General features: G+C 44.3%; 26 non-coding genes across 26 annotated transcripts; all 26 read right to left on the bottom strand.

The window, feature by feature from the left end:
- Positions 1 to 175: 175 nt before the first annotated feature.
- On the bottom strand, positions 176 to 294 carry LOC134118453 (5S ribosomal RNA). The gene has a single exon (XR_009950011.1). It is a non-coding gene; the product is annotated as a 5S ribosomal RNA (ribosomal RNA).
- A 394-nt stretch (positions 295 to 688) lies between these two features.
- Positions 689 to 807, bottom strand: LOC134119023 (5S ribosomal RNA). The gene has a single exon (XR_009950584.1). It is a non-coding gene; the product is annotated as a 5S ribosomal RNA (ribosomal RNA).
- A 339-nt stretch (positions 808 to 1,146) lies between these two features.
- LOC134118452 (5S ribosomal RNA) lies at positions 1,147 to 1,265 on the bottom strand. The gene has a single exon (XR_009950010.1). It is a non-coding gene; the product is annotated as a 5S ribosomal RNA (ribosomal RNA).
- A 394-nt stretch (positions 1,266 to 1,659) lies between these two features.
- LOC134119022 (5S ribosomal RNA) lies at positions 1,660 to 1,778 on the bottom strand. The gene has a single exon (XR_009950583.1). It is a non-coding gene; the product is annotated as a 5S ribosomal RNA (ribosomal RNA).
- Positions 1,779 to 2,117: 339 nt separating this feature from the next.
- LOC134118451 (5S ribosomal RNA) lies at positions 2,118 to 2,236 on the bottom strand. The gene has a single exon (XR_009950009.1). It is a non-coding gene; the product is annotated as a 5S ribosomal RNA (ribosomal RNA).
- Positions 2,237 to 2,630: 394 nt separating this feature from the next.
- On the bottom strand, positions 2,631 to 2,749 carry LOC134119021 (5S ribosomal RNA). The gene has a single exon (XR_009950582.1). It is a non-coding gene; the product is annotated as a 5S ribosomal RNA (ribosomal RNA).
- Positions 2,750 to 3,088: 339 nt separating this feature from the next.
- Positions 3,089 to 3,207, bottom strand: LOC134118450 (5S ribosomal RNA). The gene has a single exon (XR_009950008.1). It is a non-coding gene; the product is annotated as a 5S ribosomal RNA (ribosomal RNA).
- Positions 3,208 to 3,546: 339 nt separating this feature from the next.
- LOC134119131 (5S ribosomal RNA) lies at positions 3,547 to 3,665 on the bottom strand. Its single transcript, XR_009950693.1, has one exon. It is a non-coding gene; the product is annotated as a 5S ribosomal RNA (ribosomal RNA).
- Positions 3,666 to 4,058: 393 nt separating this feature from the next.
- LOC134118449 (5S ribosomal RNA) lies at positions 4,059 to 4,177 on the bottom strand. The gene has a single exon (XR_009950007.1). It is a non-coding gene; the product is annotated as a 5S ribosomal RNA (ribosomal RNA).
- Positions 4,178 to 4,516: 339 nt separating this feature from the next.
- On the bottom strand, positions 4,517 to 4,635 carry LOC134118448 (5S ribosomal RNA). The gene has a single exon (XR_009950006.1). It is a non-coding gene; the product is annotated as a 5S ribosomal RNA (ribosomal RNA).
- Positions 4,636 to 5,029: 394 nt separating this feature from the next.
- Positions 5,030 to 5,148, bottom strand: LOC134119020 (5S ribosomal RNA). The gene has a single exon (XR_009950581.1). It is a non-coding gene; the product is annotated as a 5S ribosomal RNA (ribosomal RNA).
- A 339-nt stretch (positions 5,149 to 5,487) lies between these two features.
- On the bottom strand, positions 5,488 to 5,606 carry LOC134118447 (5S ribosomal RNA). Its single transcript, XR_009950005.1, has one exon. It is a non-coding gene; the product is annotated as a 5S ribosomal RNA (ribosomal RNA).
- A 394-nt stretch (positions 5,607 to 6,000) lies between these two features.
- LOC134119019 (5S ribosomal RNA) lies at positions 6,001 to 6,119 on the bottom strand. Its single transcript, XR_009950580.1, has one exon. It is a non-coding gene; the product is annotated as a 5S ribosomal RNA (ribosomal RNA).
- Positions 6,120 to 6,458: 339 nt separating this feature from the next.
- On the bottom strand, positions 6,459 to 6,577 carry LOC134118446 (5S ribosomal RNA). The gene has a single exon (XR_009950004.1). It is a non-coding gene; the product is annotated as a 5S ribosomal RNA (ribosomal RNA).
- A 394-nt stretch (positions 6,578 to 6,971) lies between these two features.
- On the bottom strand, positions 6,972 to 7,090 carry LOC134119018 (5S ribosomal RNA). The gene has a single exon (XR_009950579.1). It is a non-coding gene; the product is annotated as a 5S ribosomal RNA (ribosomal RNA).
- Positions 7,091 to 7,429: 339 nt separating this feature from the next.
- Positions 7,430 to 7,548, bottom strand: LOC134118444 (5S ribosomal RNA). Its single transcript, XR_009950002.1, has one exon. It is a non-coding gene; the product is annotated as a 5S ribosomal RNA (ribosomal RNA).
- A 394-nt stretch (positions 7,549 to 7,942) lies between these two features.
- Positions 7,943 to 8,061, bottom strand: LOC134119151 (5S ribosomal RNA). Its single transcript, XR_009950713.1, has one exon. It is a non-coding gene; the product is annotated as a 5S ribosomal RNA (ribosomal RNA).
- A 340-nt stretch (positions 8,062 to 8,401) lies between these two features.
- LOC134118443 (5S ribosomal RNA) lies at positions 8,402 to 8,520 on the bottom strand. Its single transcript, XR_009950001.1, has one exon. It is a non-coding gene; the product is annotated as a 5S ribosomal RNA (ribosomal RNA).
- A 339-nt stretch (positions 8,521 to 8,859) lies between these two features.
- LOC134118442 (5S ribosomal RNA) lies at positions 8,860 to 8,978 on the bottom strand. Its single transcript, XR_009950000.1, has one exon. It is a non-coding gene; the product is annotated as a 5S ribosomal RNA (ribosomal RNA).
- A 393-nt stretch (positions 8,979 to 9,371) lies between these two features.
- Positions 9,372 to 9,490, bottom strand: LOC134118441 (5S ribosomal RNA). The gene has a single exon (XR_009949999.1). It is a non-coding gene; the product is annotated as a 5S ribosomal RNA (ribosomal RNA).
- A 339-nt stretch (positions 9,491 to 9,829) lies between these two features.
- LOC134118440 (5S ribosomal RNA) lies at positions 9,830 to 9,948 on the bottom strand. The gene has a single exon (XR_009949998.1). It is a non-coding gene; the product is annotated as a 5S ribosomal RNA (ribosomal RNA).
- A 394-nt stretch (positions 9,949 to 10,342) lies between these two features.
- LOC134119016 (5S ribosomal RNA) lies at positions 10,343 to 10,461 on the bottom strand. The gene has a single exon (XR_009950577.1). It is a non-coding gene; the product is annotated as a 5S ribosomal RNA (ribosomal RNA).
- A 339-nt stretch (positions 10,462 to 10,800) lies between these two features.
- LOC134118439 (5S ribosomal RNA) lies at positions 10,801 to 10,919 on the bottom strand. The gene has a single exon (XR_009949997.1). It is a non-coding gene; the product is annotated as a 5S ribosomal RNA (ribosomal RNA).
- A 394-nt stretch (positions 10,920 to 11,313) lies between these two features.
- Positions 11,314 to 11,432, bottom strand: LOC134119015 (5S ribosomal RNA). The gene has a single exon (XR_009950576.1). It is a non-coding gene; the product is annotated as a 5S ribosomal RNA (ribosomal RNA).
- Positions 11,433 to 11,771: 339 nt separating this feature from the next.
- On the bottom strand, positions 11,772 to 11,890 carry LOC134118438 (5S ribosomal RNA). Its single transcript, XR_009949996.1, has one exon. It is a non-coding gene; the product is annotated as a 5S ribosomal RNA (ribosomal RNA).
- A 394-nt stretch (positions 11,891 to 12,284) lies between these two features.
- LOC134119014 (5S ribosomal RNA) lies at positions 12,285 to 12,403 on the bottom strand. Its single transcript, XR_009950575.1, has one exon. It is a non-coding gene; the product is annotated as a 5S ribosomal RNA (ribosomal RNA).
- Between the last annotated feature and the right edge of the window lie 53 nt (positions 12,404 to 12,456).

Raw genomic sequence — 12,456 nt, 5'->3', positions numbered from 1 at the left:
ATCGGTGGATGGCCATTGCAGTCCCCGCCACCTCAAATGGCCTGACGATGGTATGGACGTAAGCCACCTTTCATCTTCTTCCTATTGCATCTCTTCTACAATGTGATCAACTTTTTACAATTGTGTAGGTGTACAAGCTACGGCGCTGGGCGGCTTTCAGAGAGAGAAGTGAAAAAGCTTACGGCACCTGGGATTCCCAGGCGGTCTTCCATCCAGGTACTAACCAGGCCCTGCTCTGCTTAGCTTCCGAGATCAGACGAGATCGGGCGGAACCAGAGAGGTATGGCCGTAAGCTGCTTTTCATCTTTTTCCTAATCCTTTAAAACGTGTCAAAGATAATCAGAAGTTTCTTTTTCTAAAATTGAAGCAGTTCTTAGCATTGGCAAGAGAGGTTCCTAAAACCTAAAGGGAACTTTACTTTTCTTCACTGGTAAATCTAACATGTTTGGTTAGCACCTGTATTTCAACGGCTAAATTACAAACAAAAGTATGCCAATTGTTAAATGTTGATCAACACTAATTTAGCAACCATGAAACGGAATCATGTTTGATAATATTGTCTAAATGCCTTTCATATCCAACGTTAAAACAACAATAAACATGCATCTCTTCAACAATGTGATATACTTTTTGTAATTTGTAGGTGTACAATCTGCGGCGCTCTGCAGCTTTCAGAGAGAAGTGAAAAAGCTTACGGCACCTGGGATTCCCAGGCGGTCTTCCATCCAGGTACTAACCAGGCCCTGGTCTGCTTAGCTTCCGAGATCAGACGAGATCGGGCGGAACCAGAGAGGTATGGCCGTAAGCTGCTTTTTATCTTTTTCCTAATCCTTTATAATGCGTCAAAAAATTATGTCACGCCTGCCGTTGGCATCTTTGTGTGGGTTAAATAAGGGTATGCAAAGAAGGCTGTGACATCCTATGGCGAAAATTGGATGGACTAGAGAAGACCCGCCCAGGAGTCCCAGCCAATCGGTGGATGGCCATTGCAGTCCCCGCCACCTCAAATGGCCTGACGATGGTATGGACGTAAGCCACCTTTCATCTTCTTCCTATTGCATCTCTTCTACAATGTGATCAACTTTTTACAATTGTGTAGGTGTACAAGCTACGGCGCTGGGCGGCTTTCGGAGAGAGAAGTGAAAAAGCTTACGGCACCTGGGATTCCCAGGCGGTCTTCCATCCAGGTACTAACCAGGCCCTGCTCTGCTTAGCTTCCGAGATCAGACGAGATCGGGCGGAACCAGAGAGGTATGGCCGTAAGCTGCTTTTCATCTTTTTCCTAATCCTTTAAAACGTGTCAAAGATAATCAGAAGTTTCTTTTTCTAAAATTGAAGCAGTTCTTAGCATTGGCAAGAGAGGTTCCTAAAACCTAAAGGGAACTTTACTTTTCTTCACTGGTAAATCTAACATGTTTGGTTAGCACCTGTATTTCAACGGCTAAATTACAAACAAAAGTATGCCAATTGTTAAATGTTGATCAACACTAATTTAGCAACCATGAAACGGAATCATGTTTGATAATATTGTCTAAATGCCTTTCATATCCAACGTTAAAACAACAATAAACATGCATCTCTTCAACAATGTGATATACTTTTTGTAATTTGTAGGTGTACAATCTGCGGCGCTCTGCAGCTTTCAGAGAGAAGTGAAAAAGCTTACGGCACCTGGGATTCCCAGGCGGTCTTCCATCCAGGTACTAACCAGGCCCTGGTCTGCTTAGCTTCCGAGATCAGACGAGATCGGGCGGAACCAGAGAGGTATGGCCGTAAGCTGCTTTTTATCTTTTTCCTAATCCTTTATAATGCGTCAAAAAATTATGTCACGCCTGCCGTTGCCATCTTTGTGTGGGTTAAATAAGGGTATGCAAAGAAGGCTGTGACATCCTATGGCGAAAATTGGATGGACTAGAGAAGACCCGCCCAGGAGTCCCAGCCAATCGGTGGATGGCCATTGCAGTCCCCGCCACCTCAAATGGCCTGACGATGGTATGGACGTAAGCCACCTTTCATCTTCTTCCTATTGCATCTCTTCTACAATGTGATCAACTTTTTACAATTGTGTAGGTGTACAAGCTACGGCGCTGGGCGGCTTTCAGAGAGAGAAGTGAAAAAGCTTACGGCACCTGGGATTCCCAGGCGGTCTTCCATCCAGGTACTAACCAGGCCCTGCTCTGCTTAGCTTCCGAGATCAGACGAGATCGGGCGGAACCAGAGAGGTATGGCCGTAAGCTGCTTTTCATCTTTTTCCTAATCCTTTAAAACGTGTCAAAGATAATCAGAAGTTTCTTTTTCTAAAATTGAAGCAGTTCTTAGCATTGGCAAGAGAGGTTCCTAAAACCTAAAGGGAACTTTACTTTTCTTCACTGGTAAATCTAACATGTTTGGTTAGCACCTGTATTTCAACGGCTAAATTACAAACAAAAGTATGCCAATTGTTAAATGTTGATCAACACTAATTTAGCAACCATGAAACGGAATCATGTTTGATAATATTGTCTAAATGCCTTTCATATCCAACGTTAAAACAACAATAAACATGCATCTCTTCAACAATGTGATATACTTTTTGTAATTTGTAGGTGTACAATCTGCGGCGCTCTGCAGCTTTCAGAGAGAAGTGAAAAAGCTTACGGCACCTGGGATTCCCAGGCGGTCTTCCATCCAGGTACTAACCAGGCCCTGGTCTGCTTAGCTTCCGAGATCAGACGAGATCGGGCGGAACCAGAGAGGTATGGCCGTAAGCTGCTTTTTATCTTTTTCCTAATCCTTTATAATGCGTCAAAAAATTATGTCACGCCTGCCGTTGGCATCTTTGTGTGGGTTAAATAAGGGTATGCAAAGAAGGCTGTGACATCCTATGGCGAAAATTGGATGGACTAGAGAAGACCCGCCCAGGAGTCCCAGCCAATCGGTGGATGGCCATTGCAGTCCCCGCCACCTCAAATGGCCTGACGATGGTATGGACGTAAGCCACCTTTCATCTTCTTCCTATTGCATCTCTTCTACAATGTGATCAACTTTTTACAATTGTGTAGGTGTACAAGCTACGGCGCTGGGCGGCTTTCAGAGAGAGAAGTGAAAAAGCTTACGGCACCTGGGATTCCCAGGCGGTCTTCCATCCAGGTACTAACCAGGCCCTGCTCTGCTTAGCTTCCGAGATCAGACGAGATCGGGCGGAACCAGAGAGGTATGGCCGTAAGCTGCTTTTTATCTTTTTCCTAATCCTTTATAATGCGTCAATGAATTATGACACGCCTGCCGTTGGCATCTTTGTGTGGGTTAAATAAGGGTATGCAAAGAAGGCTGTGACATCCCATGCCGAAAATTGGATGGACTAGAGAAGACCCGCCCAGGGGTCCCAGCCAATCGGTGAATGGCCATTGCAGTCCCCGCCACCTCAAATGGCCTGACGATAGTATGGACGTAAGCCACCTTTCATCTTCTTCCTATTGCATCTCTTCTACAATGTGAATTTTTTTTTACAATTGTGCAGGTGTACAATTTACGGCGCTGGGCGGCTTTCAGAGAGAGAAGTGAAAAAGCTTACGGCACCTGGGATTCCCAGGCTGTCTTCCATCCAGGTACTAACCAGGCCCTGCTCTGCTTAGCTTCCGAGATCAGACGAGATCGGGCGGAACCAGAGAGGTATGGCCGTAAGCTGCTTTTCATCTTTTTCCTAATCCTTTAAAACGTGTCAAAGATAATCAGAAGTTTCTTTTTCTAAAATTGAAGCAGTTCTTAGCATTGGCAAGAGAGGTTCCTAAAGCCTGAAGGTAACTTTACTTTTCTTCACTGGCAATTCTAACATGTTGGGTTAGCACCTGTATTTCAACGGCTAAATTACAAACAATAGTATGCCAATCGTAAATGTTGATCAACACTAATTTAGCAATCATGAAACGGAATCATTTTGGATAATATTGTCTAATTTCCTTTCATATCCAACGTTAAAACAACACTAAACATGCATCTCTTCAACAATGTGATATTCTTTTTGTAATTTGTAGGTGTACAATCTGCGGCGCTCTGCAGCTTTCAGAGAGAAGTGAAAAAGCTTACGGCACCTGGGATTCCCAGGCGGTCTTCCATCCAGGTACTAACCAGGCCCTGCTCTGCTTAGCTTCCGAGATCAGACGAGATCGGGCGGAACCAGAGAGGTATGGCCGTAAGCTGCTTTTTATCTTTTTCCTAATCCTTTATAATGCGTCAAAAAATTATGTCACGCCTGCCGTTGGCATCTTTGTGTGGGTTAAATAAGGGTATGCAAAGAAGGCTGTGACATCCTATGGCGAAAATTGGATGGACTAGAGAAGACCCGCCCAGGAGTCCCAGCCAATCGGTGGATGGCCATTGCAGTCCCCGCCACCTCAAATGGCCTGACGATGGTATGGACGTAAGCCACCTTTCATCTTCTTCCTATTGCATCTCTTCTACAATGTGATCAACTTTTTACAATTGTGTAGGTGTACAAGCTACGGCGCTGGGCGGCTTTCAGAGAGAGAAGTGAAAAAGCTTACGGCACCTGGGATTCCCAGGCGGTCTTCCATCCAGGTACTAACCAGGCCCTGCTCTGCTTAGCTTCCGAGATCAGACGAGATCGGGCGGAACCAGAGAGGTATGGCCGTAAGCTGCTTTTCATCTTTTTCCTAATCCTTTAAAACGTGTCAAAGATAATCAGAAGTTTCTTTTTCTAAAATTGAAGCAGTTCTTAGCATTGGCAAGAGAGGTTCCTAAAACCTAAAGGGAACTTTACTTTTCTTCACTGGTAAATCTAACATGTTTGGTTAGCACCTGTATTTCAACGGCTAAATTACAAACAAAAGTATGCCAATTGTTAAATGTTGATCAACACTAATTTAGCAACCATGAAACGGAATCATGTTTGATAATATTGTCTAAATGCCTTTCATATCCAACGTTAAAACAACAATAAACATGCATCTCTTCAACAATGTGATATACTTTTTGTAATTTGTAGGTGTACAATCTGCGGCGCTCTGCAGCTTTCAGAGAGAAGTGAAAAAGCTTACGGCACCTGGGATTCCCAGGCGGTCTTCCATCCAGGTACTAACCAGGCCCTGGTCTGCTTAGCTTCCGAGATCAGACGAGATCGGGCGGAACCAGAGAGGTATGGCCGTAAGCTGCTTTTTATCTTTTTCCTAATCCTTTATAATGCGTCAAAAAATTATGTCACGCCTGCCGTTGGCATCTTTGTGTGGGTTAAATAAGGGTATGCAAAGAAGGCTGTGACATCCTATGGCGAAAATTGGATGGACTAGAGAAGACCCGCCCAGGAGTCCCAGCCAATCGGTGGATGGCCATTGCAGTCCCCGCCACCTCAAATGGCCTGACGATGGTATGGACGTAAGCCACCTTTCATCTTCTTCCTATTGCATCTCTTCTACAATGTGATCAACTTTTTACAATTGTGTAGGTGTACAAGCTACGGCGCTGGGCGGCTTTCGGAGAGAGAAGTGAAAAAGCTTACGGCACCTGGGATTCCCAGGCGGTCTTCCATCCAGGTACTAACCAGGCCCTGCTCTGCTTAGCTTCCGAGATCAGACGAGATCGGGCGGAACCAGAGAGGTATGGCCGTAAGCTGCTTTTCATCTTTTTCCTAATCCTTTAAAACGTGTCAAAGATAATCAGAAGTTTCTTTTTCTAAAATTGAAGCAGTTCTTAGCATTGGCAAGAGAGGTTCCTAAAACCTAAAGGGAACTTTACTTTTCTTCACTGGTAAATCTAACATGTTTGGTTAGCACCTGTATTTCAACGGCTAAATTACAAACAAAAGTATGCCAATTGTTAAATGTTGATCAACACTAATTTAGCAACCATGAAACGGAATCATGTTTGATAATATTGTCTAAATGCCTTTCATATCCAACGTTAAAACAACAATAAACATGCATCTCTTCAACAATGTGATATACTTTTTGTAATTTGTAGGTGTACAATCTGCGGCGCTCTGCAGCTTTCAGAGAGAAGTGAAAAAGCTTACGGCACCTGGGATTCCCAGGCGGTCTTCCATCCAGGTACTAACCAGGCCCTGGTCTGCTTAGCTTCCGAGATCAGACGAGATCGGGCGGAACCAGAGAGGTATGGCCGTAAGCTGCTTTTTATCTTTTTCCTAATCCTTTATAATGCGTCAAAAAATTATGTCACGCCTGCCGTTGCCATCTTTGTGTGGGTTAAATAAGGGTATGCAAAGAAGGCTGTGACATCCTATGGCGAAAATTGGATGGACTAGAGAAGACCCGCCCAGGAGTCCCAGCCAATCGGTGGATGGCCATTGCAGTCCCCGCCACCTCAAATGGCCTGACGATGGTATGGACGTAAGCCACCTTTCATCTTCTTCCTATTGCATCTCTTCTACAATGTGATCAACTTTTTACAATTGTGTAGGTGTACAAGCTACGGCGCTGGGCGGCTTTCAGAGAGAGAAGTGAAAAAGCTTACGGCACCTGGGATTCCCAGGCGGTCTTCCATCCAGGTACTAACCAGGCCCTGCTCTGCTTAGCTTCCGAGATCAGACGAGATCGGGCGGAACCAGAGAGGTATGGCCGTAAGCTGCTTTTCATCTTTTTCCTAATCCTTTAAAACGTGTCAAAGATAATCAGAAGTTTCTTTTTCTAAAATTGAAGCAGTTCTTAGCATTGGCAAGAGAGGTTCCTAAAACCTAAAGGGAACTTTACTTTTCTTCACTGGTAAATCTAACATGTTTGGTTAGCACCTGTATTTCAACGGCTAAATTACAAACAAAAGTATGCCAATTGTTAAATGTTGATCAACACTAATTTAGCAACCATGAAACGGAATCATGTTTGATAATATTGTCTAAATGCCTTTCATATCCAACGTTAAAACAACAATAAACATGCATCTCTTCAACAATGTGATATACTTTTTGTAATTTGTAGGTGTACAATCTGCGGCGCTCTGCAGCTTTCAGAGAGAAGTGAAAAAGCTTACGGCACCTGGGATTCCCAGGCGGTCTTCCATCCAGGTACTAACCAGGCCCTGGTCTGCTTAGCTTCCGAGATCAGACGAGATCGGGCGGAACCAGAGAGGTATGGCCGTAAGCTGCTTTTTATCTTTTTCCTAATCCTTTATAATGCGTCAAAAAATTATGTCACGCCTGCCGTTGGCATCTTTGTGTGGGTTAAATAAGGGTATGCAAAGAAGGCTGTGACATCCTATGGCGAAAATTGGATGGACTAGAGAAGACCCGCCCAGGAGTCCCAGCCAATCGGTGGATGGCCATTGCAGTCCCCGCCACCTCAAATGGCCTGACGATGGTATGGACGTAAGCCACCTTTCATCTTCTTCCTATTGCATCTCTTCTACAATGTGATCAACTTTTTACAATTGTGTAGGTGTACAAGCTACGGCGCTGGGCGGCTTTCAGAGAGAGAAGTGAAAAAGCTTACGGCACCTGGGATTCCCAGGCGGTCTTCCATCCAGGTACTAACCAGGCCCTGCTCTGCTTAGCTTCCGAGATCAGACGAGATCGGGCGGAACCAGAGAGGTATGGCCGTAAGCTGCTTTTCATCTTTTTCCTAATCCTTTAAAACGTGTCAAAGATAATCAGAAGTTTCTTTTTCTAAAATTGAAGCAGTTCTTAGCATTGGCAAGAGAGGTTCCTAAAACCTAAAGGGAACTTTACTTTTCTTCACTGGTAAATCTAACATGTTTGGTTAGCACCTGTATTTCAACGGCTAAATTACAAACAAAAGTATGCCAATTGTTAAATGTTGATCAACACTAATTTAGCAACCATGAAACGGAATCATGTTTGATAATATTGTCTAAATGCCTTTCATATCCAACGTTAAAACAACAATAAACATGCATCTCTTCAACAATGTGATATACTTTTTGTAATTTGTAGGTGTACAATCTGCGGCGCTCTGCAGCTTTCAGAGAGAAGTGAAAAAGCTTACGGCACCTGGGATTCCCAGGCGGTCTTCCATCCAGTTACTAACCAGGCCCTGGTCTGCTTAGCTTCCGAGATCAGACGAGATCGGGCGGAACCAGAGAGGTATGGCCGTAAGCTGCTTTTTATCTTTTTCCTAATCCTTTATAATGCGTCAATGAATTATGACACGCCTGCCGTTGGCATCTTTGTGTGGGTTAAATAAGGGTATGCAAAGAAGGCTGTGACATCCCATGCCGAAAATTGGATGGACTAGAGAAGACCCGCCCAGGGGTCCCAGCCAATCGGTGAATGGCCATTGCAGTCCCCGCCACCTCAAATGGCCTGACGATGGTATGGACGTAAGCCACCTTTCATCTTCTTCCTATTGCATCTCTTCTACAATGTGACATTTTTTTTTACAATTGTGTAGGTGTACAATCTACGGAGCTGGGCGGCTTTCAGAGAGAGAAGTGAAAAAGCTTACGGCACCTGGGATTCCCAGGCGGTCTTCCATCCAGGTACTAACCAGGCCCTGCTCTGCTTAGCTTCCGAGATCAGACGAGATCGGGCGGAACCAGAGAGGTATGGCCGTAAGCTGCTTTTTATCTTTTTCCTAATCCTTTATAATGCGTCAATGAATTATGACACGCCTGCCGTTGGCATCTTTGTGTGGGTTAAATAAGGGTATGCAAAGAAGGCTGTGACATCCCATGCCGAAAATTGGATGGACTAGAGAAGACCCGCCCAGGGGTCCCAGCCAATCGGTGAATGGCCATTGCAGTCCCCGCCACCTCAAATGGCCTGACGATAGTATGGACGTAAGCCACCTTTCATCTTCTTCCTATTGCATCTCTTCTACAATGTGAATTTTTTTTTACAATTGTGCAGGTGTACAATTTACGGCGCTGGGCGGCTTTCAGAGAGAGAAGTGAAAAAGCTTACGGCACCTGGGATTCCCAGGCGGTCTTCCATCCAGGTACTAACCAGGCCCTGCTCTGCTTAGCTTCCGAGATCAGACGAGATCGGGCGGAACCAGAGAGGTATGGCCGTAAGCTGCTTTTCATCTTTTTCCTAATCCTTTAAAACGTGTCAAAGATAATCAGAAGTTTCTTTTTCTAAAATTGAAGCAGTTCTTAGCATTGGCAAGAGAGGTTCCTAAAGCCTGAAGGTAACTTTACTTTTCTTCACTGGCAATTCTAACATGTTGGGTTAGCACCTGTATTTCAACGGCTAAATTACAAACAATAGTATGCCAATCGTAAATGTTGATCAACACTAATTTAGCAATCATGAAACGGAATCATTTTGGATAATATTGTCTAATTACCTTTCATATCCAACGTTAAAACAACACTAAACATGCATCTCTTCAACAATGTGATATTCTTTTTGTAATTTGTAGGTGTACAATCTGCGGCGCTCTGCAGCTTTCAGAGAGAAGTGAAAAAGCTTACGGCACCTGGGATTCCCAGGCGGTCTTCCATCCAGGTACTAACCAGGCCCTGCTCTGCTTAGCTTCCGAGATCAGACGAGATCGGGCGGAACCAGAGAGGTATGGCCGTAAGCTGCTTTTTATCTTTTTCCTAATCCTTTATAATGCGTCAAAAAATTATGTCACGCCTGCCGTTGGCATCTTTGTGTGGGTTAAATAAGGGTATGCAAAGAAGGCTGTGACATCCTATGGCGAAAATTGGATGGACTAGAGAAGACCCGCCCAGGAGTCCCAGCCAATCGGTGGATGGCCATTGCAGTCCCCGCCACCTCAAATGGCCTGACGATGGTATGGACGTAAGCCACCTTTCATCTTCTTCCTATTGCATCTCTTCTACAATGTGATCAACTTTTTACAATTGTGTAGGTGTACAAGCTACGGCGCTGGGCGGCTTTCAGAGAGAGAAGTGAAAAAGCTTACGGCACCTGGGATTCCCAGGCGGTCTTCCATCCAGGTACTAACCAGGCCCTGCTCTGCTTAGCTTCCGAGATCAGACGAGATCGGGCGGAACCAGAGAGGTATGGCCGTAAGCTGCTTTTCATCTTTTTCCTAATCCTTTAAAACGTGTCAAAGATAATCAGAAGTTTCTTTTTCTAAAATTGAAGCAGTTCTTAGCATTGGCAAGAGAGGTTCCTAAAACCTAAAGGGAACTTTACTTTTCTTCACTGGTAAATCTAACATGTTTGGTTAGCACCTGTATTTCAACGGCTAAATTACAAACAAAAGTATGCCAATTGTTAAATGTTGATCAACACTAATTTAGCAACCATGAAACGGAATCATGTTTGATAATATTGTCTAAATGCCTTTCATATCCAACGTTAAAACAACAATAAACATGCATCTCTTCAACAATGTGATATACTTTTTGTAATTTGTAGGTGTACAATCTGCGGCGCTCTGCAGCTTTCAGAGAGAAGTGAAAAAGCTTACGGCACCTGGGATTCCCAGGCGGTCTTCCATCCAGGTACTAACCAGGCCCTGGTCTGCTTAGCTTCCGAGATCAGACGAGATCGGGCGGAACCAGAGAGGTATGGCCGTAAGCTGCTTTTTATCTTTTTCCTAATCCTTTATAATGCGTCAAAAAATTATGTCACGCCTGCCGTTGGCATCTTTGTGTGGGTTAAATAAGGGTATGCAAAGAAGGCTGTGACATCCTATGGCGAAAATTGGATGGACTAGAGAAGACCCGCCCAGGAGTCCCAGCCAATCGGTGGATGGCCATTGCAGTCCCCGCCACCTCAAATGGCCTGACGATGGTATGGACGTAAGCCACCTTTCATCTTCTTCCTATTGCATCTCTTCTACAATGTGATCAACTTTTTACAATTGTGTAGGTGTACAAGCTACGGCGCTGGGCGGCTTTCAGAGAGAGAAGTGAAAAAGCTTACGGCACCTGGGATTCCCAGGCGGTCTTCCATCCAGGTACTAACCAGGCCCTGCTCTGCTTAGCTTCCGAGATCAGACGAGATCGGGCGGAACCAGAGAGGTATGGCCGTAAGCTGCTTTTCATCTTTTTCCTAATCCTTTAAAACGTGTCAAAGATAATCAGAAGTTTCTTTTTCTAAAATTGAAGCAGTTCTTAGCATTGGCAAGAGAGGTTCCTAAAACCTAAAGGGAACTTTACTTTTCTTCACTGGTAAATCTAACATGTTTGGTTAGCACCTGTATTTCAACGGCTAAATTACAAACAAAAGTATGCCAATTGTTAAATGTTGATCAACACTAATTTAGCAACCATGAAACGGAATCATGTTTGATAATATTGTCTAAATGCCTTTCATATCCAACGTTAAAACAACAATAAACATGCATCTCTTCAACAATGTGATATACTTTTTGTAATTTGTAGGTGTACAATCTGCGGCGCTCTGCAGCTTTCAGAGAGAAGTGAAAAAGCTTACGGCACCTGGGATTCCCAGGCGGTCTTCCATCCAGGTACTAACCAGGCCCTGGTCTGCTTAGCTTCCGAGATCAGACGAGATCGGGCGGAACCAGAGAGGTATGGCCGTAAGCTGCTTTTTATCTTTTTCCTAATCCTTTATAATGCGTCAAAAAATTATGTCACGCCTGCCGTTGCCATCTTTGTGTGGGTTAAATAAGGGTATGCAAAGAAGGCTGTGACATCCTATGGCGAAAATTGGATGGACTAGAGAAGACCCGCCCAGGAGTCCCAGCCAATCGGTGGATGGCCATTGCAGTCCCCGCCACCTCAAATGGCCTGACGATGGTATGGACGTAAGCCACCTTTCATCTTCTTCCTATTGCATCTCTTCTACAATGTGATCAACTTTTTACAATTGTGTAGGTGTACAAGCTACGGCGCTGGGCGGCTTTCAGAGAGAGAAGTGAAAAAGCTTACGGCACCTGGGATTCCCAGGCGGTCTTCCATCCAGGTACTAACCAGGCCCTGCTCTGCTTAGCTTCCGAGATCAGACGAGATCGGGCGGAACCAGAGAGGTATGGCCGTAAGCTGCTTTTCATCTTTTTCCTAATCCTTTAAAACGTGTCAAAGATAATCAGAAGTTTCTTTTTCTAAAATTGAAGCAGTTCTTAGCATTGGCAAGAGAGGTTCCTAAAACCTAAAGGGAACTTTACTTTTCTTCACTGGTAAATCTAACATGTTTGGTTAGCACCTGTATTTCAACGGCTAAATTACAAACAAAAGTATGCCAATTGTTAAATGTTGATCAACACTAATTTAGCAACCATGAAACGGAATCATGTTTGATAATATTGTCTAAATGCCTTTCATATCCAACGTTAAAACAACAATAAACATGCATCTCTTCAACAATGTGATATACTTTTTGTAATTTGTAGGTGTACAATCTGCGGCGCTCTGCAGCTTTCAGAGAGAAGTGAAAAAGCTTACGGCACCTGGGATTCCCAGGCGGTCTTCCATCCAGGTACTAACCAGGCCCTGGTCTGCTTAGCTTCCGAGATCAGACGAGATCGGGCGGAACCAGAGAGGTATGGCCGTAAGCTGCTTTTTATCTTTTTCCTAATCCTTTATAATGCGTCAAAAAATTATGTCACG

Source organism: Pungitius pungitius, unplaced genomic scaffold (assembly GCF_949316345.1).
Source record: "Pungitius pungitius unplaced genomic scaffold, fPunPun2.1 scaffold_24, whole genome shotgun sequence".
Taxonomy (NCBI): domain Eukaryota; kingdom Metazoa; phylum Chordata; class Actinopteri; order Perciformes; family Gasterosteidae; genus Pungitius; species Pungitius pungitius.
This window is presented reverse-complemented; position numbering and strand designations above follow the sequence as displayed.